This window comes from Crinia signifera, chromosome 6 (genome assembly GCF_055691185.1).
Source record: "Crinia signifera chromosome 6, ASM5569118v1, whole genome shotgun sequence".
NCBI classification, from domain to species: Eukaryota; Metazoa; Chordata; class Amphibia; order Anura; family Myobatrachidae; genus Crinia; species Crinia signifera.
The window spans coordinates 249,547,528-249,561,169 of record NC_139222.1 but is presented as its reverse complement, the minus strand read 5'-3'; the positions used below and the strand labels follow the sequence as shown (position 1 = coordinate 249,561,169).

Here is a 13,642-nt window from a genome sequence, read left to right as displayed (position 1 = left end):
CATTAGCTTAAACAAGAGGTGGTGACGTGCTGGAACTCCACCCTCTATATGCTGCAGAGGATGGAGGAGCAGCAAAAGGCCATTGAAGCCTACATGGCCACCTACGACATAGGCAGAGGAACGGGACTGCACCTGACGCATGTGAAGCGGTGAGGGAGGAAAGGAAACACCCGCCTAGCGAGCCAGATAGCTGAATCCACCCTAGCGATCACTTGAGTGAGAGAAGTAGCAGCCAGATAGCCCTCACATACCAGATAGGGGTCTTGTTGACTGCTTACCCGTACATGTACGGTTTGGTAGTAAGACACCGGTTGCTGAAAAGCGATACATCTCCAACCCAGGGGTCCTAGAGAGGTGGAGGAACTCTTCCATCTGCCACCTTAAAATTGATTAGCCCCCTCCACTCCACCCATTAGGCAATGATTGCAGAGACGACTGCTAATAAATGAATAATAATCACAAAATTAAACAATCAGATTACATTAATTAATAATAATCATAATCACACAATCAAGCCAGATAGGGGTCTTGTTGGATGTTAAACTGATCAAAACAGTTACACACTTGCAGACAAACTCTGTGCTGCACGAAATGCCCACTGCTCCTTGGCTGAACATGGTAAACAGTGCATGATCAAGCCAGATAGGGGTCTTTTTGGGGCCTAGTTTTTTAAACTGCCATCCTGTCTGCCGCTGCAGTGCCACTCTTACATGAGCCACGTGTTTGTGCAGCACACTTGTGTGGCTTAGCATAGTTATCCAGCTACCTCTGTGCAACCTTTTGCCCTAAAAACAATATTGTAAGGTGTTCAGAATAGACTGGAAATGAGTGGAAATGAGTGGAAATGAATGTTATTGAGGTTAATAATAGCGTAGGTGCAAAAAAAAAAAACAATATTCTGCGATTTTAGCAGTTTTTATGCTTTTTTTTTTTTTAAATCAGAACCCAAAACCCAAAAATCCAAACACAAAACATTTAGGGGGTGTTTTGGCAAAACCCATTAGAACCCAAAACCTGAAGGCAATCAGAACCCAAAACACGAAAGGTGCACATCCCTAGTTCTTACCGGTTCGTTGCTATGCAGTGTGAAGGGGTTACTTGGGTCGAGCAACCCAGTTTCTGTTCACACTAAGGAAGAGGCAGCACTTGGAGCAGTGCCAGCTCTAAGCGCTGCCTAGTCCCCCGCCCCCGAAGATGCTCCGACACGCCCCCACATGACGTCAGCGAACCGGCAATATTACCAATTGATGCGATCTTAACAGACCGCACATGCAGGGTCGCACCAGGACTGAACTGGTTCAAAGTCCTGGTGTGACCCTGCATTGCGGTCTAACTGGGATAGACCCTGCAATGCAATGCAACGGGGCTCCTTGTTAGGGAAATGACATACACTCCCAACTCCACTCTCTATCCCTTGAGCTTGTAGTTGGCACTATCCAGTCTCTCATTCCACGTCCTATACTATGTGGCATGACGTGACAAAAGCAGAAGCAGTTTAGTTTTCACAACATGAGCATAGTATTCTCTATATCCTGTCTCTGAGTGATGTACCTGGCATACAACCAACCACACTCTGTATCTTGTCTCTGATATATGAATATATGGCACACACCTGGCATACAACCAACCACACTCTGTATCTTGTCTTGTCTCTGATATATGAATATATGGCACCCACCTGGTATACGAATAACTAATATGTACAGTGGAACCTACTGACATTACTGTTATCCAATGTTGGAGGTTGTGCTCTAGGCAGTTGTTCACTGAATAAAGGTCGATACACACTGGGTGACTATGCCCAGTGTGTATGGACAGCGATGATGCTAATCATCGCTGCGAAGAAAGCTGCTCCAGGAAATTAAAGTTTCTGCATACCATAAAATGAATGGGGTCTATACATCTGCAATATATTGCCCCAATTTCTTCTTCTGCCAGTATTGGCGTTGGGAAAAATACAACAGATTGGAATTCCTGATTCGCTGATTCCAACATACGATTTATGATGTGGATCAGTGAGTGAGGATTTTTAACCTACTAAATTCCTCTGACACCGAAGATCCAATCATCGATGTTCGCTGCTCTGTGGTTTTCTCTGCCAACCAGCAGATTATATTAAGAGAATTGAAGGGCTGATGTATAGCCCACAGTACTTGATAACTTTCGCCGGGAAAGTCGCTCATCTGCTGCTTACATATCGATGATTGGATCTTGGGTGTCAGAGGAATTTAGTAAGTTAAAAATCCTCACTCACTGATCCACATCATAAATCTTTATTACTTTGTGCATACTCATGACCATAGGCGCCGGAACGGGGGGGGCGAGGGGGCAGCTTGCCCCCCCAAAATTACTGAGGCGCTAAAGTACCGTTGTCTGGGGGCGCTGTCAGGGCCGGCAACAGGGGGGGTCAAGGGGGACATGTGTGACGGGCCCCGGCGATCTGAAGGGCCCCAGAGCCCGGCCGGGGCCCGTCTGTGTCTTGATGTATGTGTGAGGTCTTTTCTACACTCACATATCCTGCAGTGCTATGCGCGCTGGCGCCGCTGCGCCGGGTCTCTCCATCCATCCTCCCTGTCAGACTCAGTCCCCTCCCTGCCGGCCGCCCTGCCCAGCGGTGTTTGATTGACACGTACAGTGTCCGACGCCGCGGCCGCCCGCCCCCTGCTGCTTCAGCGACGAGCGTCGCATGGGCATGGCATCCAGCATCCAGGTCCCCAGCGTGCTCCAACCCCATCCTGCTGCGGCCAGCGTGTCTGCCCTGCTGTGTATGGGAGGGATCCAGGCAGCAAAACAAAAAAAAATAAGTTGAGGAGATCTCTAAACTTGCTCACAATTTGAGTTAATGTACATTGGGGATGTATTAAGTTATGGGGAGTGTGTGAACAATTGATGTTCTGGGCATATGAGTGGTAATAAAACTATAGTGTTTTTCTGTTACTCTATTACTATTGATGAAAACATATTTCATTAACTATCAGGGGGTAACATATAGCAATTTAGGGGGCGCCAAAATGAGATATCTTGCCCCCCCCAACCTAAAAACGTTCCAGCGCCCCTGCTCATGACAGCATAAACTACAAATATGCTTGCTGAGCAACAAGATCACAGTCAGTTGCACCAAAAGAGTGGGGAAGGGGGTAGTTATTACCCGAACCCATTACCTGGAAGCTGCAGTTTCTCAACCCAGTGCGTTCTGTAGTGTGGCCCGCTAGGGGCATTAAAGGGCTATTTTGTCTGTGTTTTATTTATTATTGCACTGTGGAACTTTTATATCTTATGCCCTTCTGGAATACAAAGGAACATTGGCACCTGGCTATATACACTACACCCACATCCTGCAATAGCAGTCATATGCAGTTTGCACCTAAAACCTATCAAGCAAAGGGAGGCCAGTTAACAGAACCTGAGAGAGGGACCTTATTTTTGTCTGGCCAGACACACCGGAACTGGTAACGTTATATACCATTTCAATTCCTTTTAAACCTATTTTTATTTTTTATCATATTTTTTTCCTTAACATGCTAATCTGACTAACATGCATGCTCTTTACTAGAAGTACAGTAAAAAGAAATGGACTGCTAACACCTGACATAAAGCACCTTGATACGGATGCAAATTAATGAATTGATTTTGTTTGTTTTTTGTGTGTATGTCCATGTATGACTAATAATAGTAATTTTTAATTGTTCACTGGCCAGTGATATATACCTATATACAGTGGCGTAGCTACATATGTGGCAGACCCTGCGGTGGCTTGGGGGAGCGATGCCAGCAGGGTCTTTGGTGGGCGCCACTGGCTGAACTGACAGACAACCGAGGTAGGAGTGTACGCTGAGCTGGTCCCGCCCTGTACATATCTAATGAGTGTGGACCCAGTGCAGTGCATATTGAATGAGCGGGTCCCGCTCATTACATATGCATAGGGTGGGGACCCGCTCATTAAATATACACTGCGCTGGGTCCCCACTCATTAGATATGCACGGAGCAGGACCAGCTCAGTGCTCACTGCTGCCTGGGTTGCCTGTCAGCTCAGTCAGCGGCGCCCATAGTCAATCGCCTCACCCCTTCTTGGAGGGGGTGGGGGGCGGAATTTAATTTGGCAGGGGGGAGAAAAATTTGTAGCTACGCCACTGCCTATATAGCTAATAAACCTGTTTAGAGAAAGATTGTCCTCAGTGCAGTTTTATATGTTGTTTTGTTTTATTTATTAATGCATGCACAATATCTTAGAAGCGGTTAAGTCAAATGTTTTTAAATTAAAACCAAACTTTGGTCCTGGTATGTGCAGGCAGCGGCGTGAGGGTGCGGTCTGCGGTGGACAGGAGGACAGCGCTGTGTAAGCTGTTGCTGCTTACCCAGTGCCGTCCTCCCTGCCTCAATCTGGCATTTTGTTATGCCAGATTGAGAATGGACTGAAACACAGCAGTTTTGGCTGGGTTTCCGTCAAAAGCAGGTGAATTGAGGGCTCTTCCGTCAATCCACCTGCTTTTCGGCATGTCGAAAGATTTTGAAATGCCGAAAAAAAAGCTAATATTGAATACATCGGAACCCCTTCCGATGTATTCATGTCGATAACTGTTGTCTTTTCGACAAGACGGCAGTTTGGACAGTGATTGAATATATACCTACTGTACGTATATTAAGACAAATTGCTATTTGTGGAGAATTCAGTTCCTTACACTATATTACAAAGGTTATAAAGGAGAAGGGATGTTTATTCTTAAATACAGACTATTCAGACATTGGCAATCAATAGAAAGGTGAAGAACTCCATCAGTTTTAACCAGCACAAAAATCCCTACTGTGATAGAAATACACAGGCAAATAAAACCCTTTTAGAATTGTTCCCGTTACATTGTTACTTTCAGGTTTGGATAAAACATAAACCTTTCCATTAGAGAGCAAGATTTTAAAGTACAGTCTGAAAGGCTATTATACAAAGCACATCTGAATGCCATGATCATAGACCCTGAGCAATAGGGGAAGCAGCACACGTATGTCAATTTAGAAAATGCTGAATATAATAGTATATGAAGCTTATTTGGGTAGCTCAGAAACTGCCAATCATTAAAAAGATTATGTTTATGCCACCATGACACGTCGGAAAATGATTCATGAGAATTATTTTTTTGAGTAGACTGACAACAAAATCTGTATGTCCTTCAAAGGTTTATTATCTAAGGCAATTATTTTAATACATAGTTGCCTACCCTCCTGCGTTCTGCAGGAGACTCCCTGAAATAGCAGCAATCTCCCTCTCTCCCTCATTAGTCGAGCAATCTCCCTCATGTCACCTAGCCCACTTTACACTGGTATATATTTGGGGAAAAAAGGAATGAGATATAGATACAGTTACATTGCATCATCAGCACCATTTCCCAGCACTTTACCAAGTATACATAGGCGAATCTAGAATTATGATAATGGGTGGTCCCAGATCTAGACACAACAGTAGGGGGACCTTTGCGCGGCCCAGCCGCGCTGCAAAAAGGGGGTGTGGCCTCGTGTGAAGGAGGCGTGGCATCACAAAAAGGGTGTGGTATTACACTTTAGACCATACACAGTAATGCCCATTGCACATTTTAGCAAACTCCGTAATACCCATTATACATAAAGCCACACGCCGTAATGCCAATTACACATAAGGCCACACACCATAATGCCCATTACACATTGTGCCACACATCATGATGTCCATTACATACTATATAACAAACCGTAATGTCCATTACATATTTGCCACATAAGTGCTGCTTACCTATGTGCTCATTGCTAGGGGGTTCTTGCTTGATGGCACCATAGTACCCATTACACATGATGCCGCACACCATAGTACCCATTACATATGATGCCGTGCACAATAGTACCCATTACACATGATGCTGCACACCATAGTACCCATTACACATGATGCCACACACCATAGAACCCATTACACATGATACTGCACACCATAGTACCCATTACACATGATGCGGCACACCATTCTACCCATTACACATGATGCCACACACCATAGAACCCATTACACATGATGCCGCGCACCATAGTACCCATTACACATGATGCTGCACACATAATGTCCCTTACACATGATGCTGCACACATAATGCCGCTTACACATGATGCTGCACACCGTAATGCCCCTTACACATTAAGCCACACATTATGCGTAATGCCCCCACATATCGCCACTTGTAGCATCCCTTAAGCAATGCCCCCAAAAGTGCCACTTACTGTAAATTTTTATATGAGCCTTCGCTGCTGCTGCAGGGAGAGATGGAGAGCGGTGCAGCTGCTTCTATTGGGAGAGGAGCAGAGCGCAGCGCAGAGCACGCTCCCACTCCCCTCCTGGTGTCCCCTCTAGCCGAATGGACATTTGAAATATTGTGCGCGCTGTTTTTTGTGCGTGATGTCGGGGGAGAAATCTGCCCTCAAAGAACATAAATATTCATGAAATAACATTTAAGAAAAAAAAAACGGTTTAACCTCAATATCCCTGGAACCAATTAACCCATATGGATCCAGCCTGGTATCAGATTGAAGGCCCAGCGATTTGGGTTCGACTGAAATCAACCTCGAGCTTCAGTGATGCCGAAGGGGGAACTGGCAGCCGTTGAACTGGGTGGGGGTCGGAATTAGCGGGTCCCATGTTATCCTATAGGGAAAATGTTCCAGCTTTGCCTGGCCGTATCTCCGGTTCCCAGGGGGCTAGAGACACAGGGCTGGGCTCGTTGGAAAGCCCCATCCCTCAGCTACAAAATGGGTCATGTGTACCCCCGGACCACCCCCTAAATTCACCTATGCAAGTATAGTATCTCTTACTAACTGCTTTGGGCTCATCTACATTTGGATATGTCATTTTAAAAGATTCCTCTCAGATGTAGCAGTACACACCAACGCTTCTAGGTACCACGTTCCCAATCTCTTTTCACAATTTCTCCATATATGGAAGTAGACACGCCCTTTGGGTGGAGCATGACACGCCCCCTCAATAGGGGGCTTTGCGAAATTCTATTTCCAACTATAATCTCCCTGAGTTTTCAAAAGTAAGTACTGTATGATTTAATAGGCAGAATCACGATGCCTTAGGCAAAGTCACCTACTGTAGGAAGCTCCTGCAGGAACTGTCTAGGTACAGTATGCTCAAACATTAACTAAATAAAGTGGGAGTTTTCTGAAAGCATAAAGAGGGTTAAAGTGAAGAGAATTAAAGTACTAACCAATAAGCTCATGTCATGTTATAGGGTGTGTTTGAAAAATGACAGTTAGGTGCTGATTGGGTGGTATTTTATACCTGTTTTACCTACCCTCCCAGAAGTTGCAGGAGACTCATGGTTTTTCAGGTAGTTCCCCAGCACCCTGGAGGCGTGGGTACTCCTACCGTATCCCACCTGCTTCTAAAGGAAGAGGGCAGTATAGGCAGATAGAGCTGGGAATTGTGGGTCAAAATAGTGGGAGTGATGCTAAAGTGCCTTGCCATCAATTTAGCCCCACCCCATATTTTGCCAAGTTCTGAAACACGTCTTCCTTAATACCTAGTCTTCATCAGCATACAAAATGTATTTTACTGTATTCAATATAAAATACATCTACTTGCATATAAAGCTATTAACCATACTGCACCAGCTTATATCTCTTTACTTATCACAAAATATCTCCCATCTCGACCACTCCGCTCTGCCCAAGATCTGCGTCTCTCTTCTGCACGAATCACTAGCTCCCATTCACTATTACAGGACTTTCATCGGGCTGTTCCTACCCTATGGAATGCCCATCCGTACATAATAAGACTCTACTAGCCTCCAAACTTTCAGGCGTTCCCTGAAACTATCCAGAAGCATTAAACTGAGCTCAAAAGAACTTTGCAAAATACTCCTCAGCAGACATTCTAGCCTGTGCCAAACATTATAGGGCAGTCTCCGTGGTGACTCAACAAAAGAACCAATTAAAGACACTGGCAATTCAAATTTGAACTGAAACACTAATTTTGGCTCAATGACCCTCTGCCTCTCTCTTTGATGTTTGGATGTCACCAGAGTTCTGGTCAAGAAAGTTAAACTTAGTTTTGGGGTAGAAGCTAGAGCCAGTTGGGTTTCAATGCTATGAACATCACTTTCTAGAGTTGAAATTCTGTGATCATGGATTATTTTGGACTGGGCTTGAATTTGGTCCATACAATCTAACACATGGCCTGTTATAATGTTATAGCCACCAGTAATACAATATACCAACCGCTAAAGTGATGCTATTTGTGGTCTTCAGCTGTAGCATTTCCTTTTCCGTTATTGGACATTATGGGTTGATGCACATCATATGTGGATCTCTGAGGGGATTTTTCCTTTGTGAAAGTTGTTGCATTCTCATTGTAGGTTAAAGTTGGAGTTGGAGTTGTAGCCTACATTCTGGTACTGAATTCTGTTCTTGTCTCACTCTGGGGTCTATGTACTAAGCCCTGGAGAGATGTAAAGTGGACAGAGATAACATACCAGCCACTCAGCTCCTAACTGCATGTACAGGCTGTGTTTGAAAAATGTCAATTGGGAAATGATTGACTGGTAGTTTATCCCTGTTTACTTTACCTTTCTCCAAGTCTTCCGCATAGAGCCCTTAGTGGTTTTATTTGATCCTGTCAATTCTAACTTTTTGTATATCCTCTTAAAATGATCTATTGATTATGATGCACTGTTACTACTGTCCCTTGTTATAATTAGCTAAGCTATTTCTCATGGGATCAAAGTACTAGGGGCAACCAAGAACACACCGAGACTGGGAACTCAGGCCCTTATTCTGGTTCACTCGCAAAGGCAAATTCCTTCTCAAATGGACAAAACCATGTGCACTGCAGGTGGGGCAGATGTAACATGTGCAGAGAGAATTAGATTTGGGTGGGGTTTTACTTGAAAGTGAGATCCTATATTGCAGTGTAAAAATAAAGCAGTCAGTATTTTCCCTGCACAGAAACAAAATAACTCACCCATATCTAATTCTCTCTGCACATGTTACATCTGCCTAACCTTCTCTGCACATGGGCCCTTATTCTGATTGAGTCGGATGGCTCCGAGTGCGGACGGACGGCCGATGGTTGGTGTTTGCGAATGTTCAGAGGCGTATCTGTGCATGTGCGAACGCCTCACACGTATGAACATGGCGTGAGTTCCGTGCAGAAAGTGATCGTATGGAACATCCGAGCAGGGGGTGGAGAGGGGCGTCAAGGGCTGTTTGGGCTCATTACCATATGCATACGCCCCTTATTTCATGGGCGTTCCCATGAAAAAGCTGGGCGTACGTATGGTTATGCGCCCGTGACGCACGTTTGGGGGGCGCACAACTGACATAGCCAGATGCCAGCTGCCCGCCCATATCCCTGCTTTCATACAGAAAAATGTCCGAGTGGTCTGGAGCACTCGGTGCTGCCTGACCACTCAGTCCATCATTCCATGGTTGGCGACCATCGGAGGATGCGAGAGGTTCCCACAGATGGAGGAGGTGTTCACATGAAACATCCACTTGCGGTCCGTTCGGTTGGCATCTTACTGCATGCGGATGGTGTGAGCGATCCGTACGGTAGGCAGGGCTAAGAACACTCGGTTTCTGTCCGAAATACGCATCTGTCCGATTCAACTAGAATAAGGACCATGGTTTTGTCCATTTAAGAAGGAATTTGCCTTTGCAAGTGAACCAGAATAACACCCTAAGTGATATCCTTTGCTGTGTTTATGTTTGCATCAGCTCCTGGTAACTAGTGACCGGTTTGACCCCCTCCCTGGCAAACTACCTGTTTCATTTTTTACTACATGCTACTGTATGTAACTCCTGACACTGGCTTGTTCTGTGGTTGAAACTCTTATCCTTGGTTGTGTTACATCTATCTTTGCAGTGTTCATTCCATACAATGCCACTCTGTAATCTCTGTGCTTTTATACTAATCAGCACCCTGGGATTACTTGTAACCCAGTTATAAACCTTTCATTAACACAAAAGCATAAAAGTGAGTTCATTTTCAAGGTGTTTTTATTCTTACAGGTTAATACGTAGACCAAATATGATGCATTCCTAAACTCGGACCTCAATTCACACTTAAGCTGGGTACACACTGTCTAATTTTAATGAACGATATGCATGATAACCATATCATGAACGATATCATCAGGGATATTGTTCAGTGTGTACCCACTATATCGATAATGATGCGCATTGTTAATGATAACCCCGATCGACTGAACATGCAGTCCCATTCTGACAATATCGTCAGTGATTGCATGCCAGGCAGTGGTCAGGTGACGTCACTGAACTATATTGTTAACGATAGTTGCTAGTTTTCACGGCACTGTCGTTAACGTTACACATATTGGATATTGGCCCTTATTCAGATCTGATCGCAGTACAAATTTGTTCTCAAATGGGCAAAACCTTGTGCACTGCAGGTGGGGCAGATGTAACATATGCAGAGAGAGTTAGATTTGGGGCTAAATTGCATTGTAAAAGTAATGCAGGGTAAAAGTAATGCAGTCAGTATTTACCCTGCACAGAAACAAAATAACTCTCACAAATCTAACTCTCTCTGCACATTTTACATCTGCCCCACCTGCAGTGCACATGGTTTTGCCCATTTAGAGAACAAATCTGTACCGCGATCAGATCTGAATACGGGCCATTTTGTATGGTGAATAGCAGTGTAGGTTTTGCTTAAGCACAAGTAGTTAAATCAAAATACCTTAGGTGCTAATTCAGTCACCTGTGCTCAAGCATGTAAACCCTAGATGTTTGTGTGACTTGAGCATACCCCCCCATCCCCCCCCATCATGACTCCTCCCAGAAGGGACAAAATGCTCTGTTCACGGACTTCCGTCTTAATTCATGATTGCAGTCACTTTTGTATAACTACAGTAGTTCGTTGATGGGAAAGGTGTTTCAGCAAAGGTAAAGGTAATCAAAAATGAAGAGGGAAACCCATGAACAGAGCATTTTATCCCTCCTGGATTGGGTCGTGTTGGGAAGTATACTTGAGGACTTAGCTTGGGAATGCCTGTCATAGACGATACTCAAACCGATGTCTTAGTGCATGCGTTTACTTTTATCAACATACATGCAAAAGTTATCACAGTACTCAAATAGTGACATAGTGTTAAATCTGTAATTAAGTTTGGAAAACATGTCCCTGACCCTGAAAAACATTTCTACATTTTATAATACTTTTTTGGCATTTATCCTCCTGGAAATGGAATGACATATAGGGAAGATGAAACTGGCCCATTTATAGATGCATTGCCTTTTTAACAGCGTAACACATTAATATAGTATATGCTAAATATGTAATATGCTAAATGGCATTAGAACATGAGTTCCGTGCCATTTAGTATTCATTTTACTTATATTCAGCATATGTGACTACTTGGTACAATTTGCTCCCATTACTGTCTATGAAAGAGCACTTAGGATGGAGAATTAACATGCCGAGAGTACAGGGCACATCTGGATGGCAGTCAGCCAGTCAGAGACAGCAGCTGCTCACCCATGCACTGCGCTGACTCTTTTCTAATAAAATGTTATTTTGTGCCACATTTCTTATTCCATGCAGTAAATTAAATTAATAGTTTTACTGAGAAAACTAGAAAAGCAAAATGAACATATTGCATCTTGCGTTCAAAGAGAGCAACATCCACTGACCGGCACACAGCCATCAGTCTGTGTAGCCCAGCGGTGCTTTATCCAACACTGCCTGATGATAAGCATACACAGGTGAAAAGCACACAAGGAAATGCAAAAGCTATATACTAAGTAAAAGATACAGGGGACTGCAGGTGTGCTCATATACTAACGTCAACCGTAGGGGACAAACTTCCATAAAACATTCACTCGCCCAAACGCTTTTCGATGGATTTGTCCATGAGATGTGTTGGAAAGAAAACAGAAGAAATGATGCTGCCAGAGACAGAGATTTGTAATGGTCTATTATACATTTATATAGTTATTATATTGACTATACATTGTATAGTATACAATGATGTAAAAAAATGTAATAATTTAATTATTAACAACTATATGGAAATCAAATGAACTATATTTATCATCAAATATAATCATCAATTTCGCCATTAATACTGACAATGGAACATTGGTATGTACAGTATGTTAGCATACAGTATTAGTAAATGCACCATACATTTCTGACACAGTGCACTGCGTGGAATGTATATATGTATAAAACGTTATCAAGTAAAGGTTAACGTATCAGTTTTAAATGAATTATTCTATGTCCATTATTAAATATGAGGGCTCATTCACAAACGCACTGGGAAAGACTGTGATGAAGTATGATACGTATCGCTCTTTAGGCTCGCATTTTTTTGCATGCACCCCTTTGCATTTCACGTGGCTGGCGCTTACCATTGCATTCTAATGTATTAGTAGATCCCATTACAGACAGAGGTAGTGCTGCGTTCTACATAAATGTTGCGCAATGTCTATAATGTTGAACAAAAGAGCTAACAATCTAATTTTCACAATGAGGGAAATGTAGAATTTATAATTGGGAATAGCACTATCTGATGTTAAAATCATTCCCTAAGTAAGTATAAATTCATTAATGTATGCCGTCTACGCAGAAATTAAGTTACATAACAGTTATAAATCAGTTTTACGGATTCATACGGTGAAATCTGAAGGTTTTGGGCATTTTTTCGAGTTTTTGTTTAAATTATCCAATCAACCAACTGCGTTACTTTCTGGGAGAGTTTCTGTCGGTTGAATTTTATTTCATTTAAATTGTTTACTACAAACTACTGTCATTTCATGACGATTTGCCAAACATTACATTAGACAAAATGATCTTGCCAGGCTCTGTATTCCGTACTTCATTACACTCTGAAAACATCTGCCAGCTCTTAAACAGATTACTATGTATATACTTATCAGTAGCAAAAACAGTAGTATATAATCAGTCTACTAAAATCTGTCCTGCTCCTGCCCAGTGTCCCAATCTGACCTAGTTCCCTTTTTTAAAAAGATTTTGGTTTCTTTTTACAGCATATAAAACACGTTTTAAAGATCTGACACACAGGTTTGCACTTTAAGGATTATATTGCACTTCAAGCAAGGCTAGTAATGCCTCGCTGGGAATAAGCTGGAGTCATATACTTACCTATAAGTTGGTTTTGCACATATCTTTTCTTCTGAGGATACGCAGGGAAATGAAGAATCCTGAGAAGCTTATGTGGTATAACAAATTGTAGAGATAGTCACTCTTGTAGTCTGTAAGGGATTGTCAGGATCACATCATGTTGATAGTGTGTCAGATGTGTGCAGCAGCCAGGCTCTGGAGGCTTCCAGCTGTACGAGATAAGGGGGAAGTCTTATGTTAGATAGAACGGTCCGCTCTACAATAGGAGCTGAGAGAATAGAAGTTGAACGAAGGGGAGGATCTGTACAATTATGGTGGTACAGTGACCGATAGGTATCATGACCACTACAGGAAAGTAGGTTAGATCCTGCACTGTACTTCTATGTTTTTATATAAAGTGCGGGTGTGTGTATATAATATATATATATATATATATATATATATATATATATATTATATACACACACCCGCACTTTATATAAAAACATAGAAGTACAGTGCAGGATCTAACCTACTTT

At 43.0% G+C, this 13,642-nt stretch overlaps 1 protein-coding gene across 1 annotated transcript in view; it reads right to left on the bottom strand.

Annotated features, from left to right (window-relative positions):
• Nucleotides 1-13,330, bottom strand: part of LOC146007263 (gamma-aminobutyric acid receptor subunit pi-like) — a 78,836-nt gene extending 65,506 nt beyond the window's left edge. Inside the window, exon 1 of the mRNA XM_083145614.1 lies at nucleotides 13,146-13,330. The gene's annotated coding sequence lies outside the window, so the exon portion shown is untranslated. The remainder of the gene's footprint in view (nucleotides 1-13,145) is intronic.
• Between the last annotated feature and the right edge of the window lie 312 nt (nucleotides 13,331-13,642).